Raw genomic sequence first — 851 nt, 5'->3', positions numbered from 1 at the left:
GTCTCTCATAGTTGAGGCATACCTATGATGAAAATTACAGGCCTCTCTCATCTTTTTAAGTGGGAGAACTTGCACAATTGGTGGCTGACTAAATACTTTTTTGCCCCACTGTATATTAAATATATTTATTTATATATAAATTATATGAATATAAATATAGACATGTAAATATTTTCAAAATATATACTGTATATGTGTATTTATATATACGTAATAAATATACACAGAACACAAACATATATGCAAATAAAAACGTTTATTTTGTATGCGATTAATCGTGATTAATCGTTTGACAGCACTACAAATCAGACTAAATTATTGACCTTGTTGTCCATCACCCTCTTTTTATGTGCATTTTAAAGTATTGCATCAAAAACGAGTGATGGAAACGCCAAATTTCGAAAAAGAAATCCCTTAATTTGCAAAACATTTGCTTGCTTGAGGTGGTGTTTGACTTGTGCGAAAAAGGGTTAGTGCGAATAATAGAAATTCTGCATGAGCGTTCAAAAAAAAGTCATGTGACTTTGCGCTATGGGACAGCATAACCTGACTAACCAGCAGATTGATTTTGTTGAAATGTTGTTATTGTCATTCTGAAATGCCCGAGCAAAGTCTGCGGTTCCCAAACAGCTGGCATTCACCTACAAAAGCAATGACCGCATTTATTGTGTTTCGTCTGCTCGCTCTGAGGCGCAAGGAATTTATTATATTTGAAAATATAATAAATCTTCTCCTACTTTTCTTAGTGATATTTAGTGCCATTTTATCAGGAAGTGACGATTTTGTTCTCTCTGACTCGTTGGATGGAAATGGTGCTTTTCTGTAAATTTTTTTATGGGAAAATCCAAATT

General features: G+C 33.3%; 1 protein-coding gene across 7 annotated transcripts in view; it reads left to right on the top strand.

The window, feature by feature from the left end:
• The window catches only part of abi1a (abl-interactor 1a), an 86,075-nt gene that overhangs the window by 49,186 nt on the left and 36,038 nt on the right, over nt 1-851 (top strand). The window lies entirely within an intron of this gene.

The sequence above is a fragment of the Sinocyclocheilus grahami genome, unplaced genomic scaffold (assembly GCF_001515645.1).
Source record: "Sinocyclocheilus grahami isolate Dianchi unplaced genomic scaffold, SAMN03320097.WGS_v1.1 scaffold98.1, whole genome shotgun sequence".
NCBI lineage: Eukaryota > Metazoa > Chordata > Actinopteri > Cypriniformes > Cyprinidae > Sinocyclocheilus > Sinocyclocheilus grahami.
The sequence above is the reverse complement of the archived record's forward strand: the minus strand, read 5'-3'. Positions and strand labels throughout refer to the sequence as shown.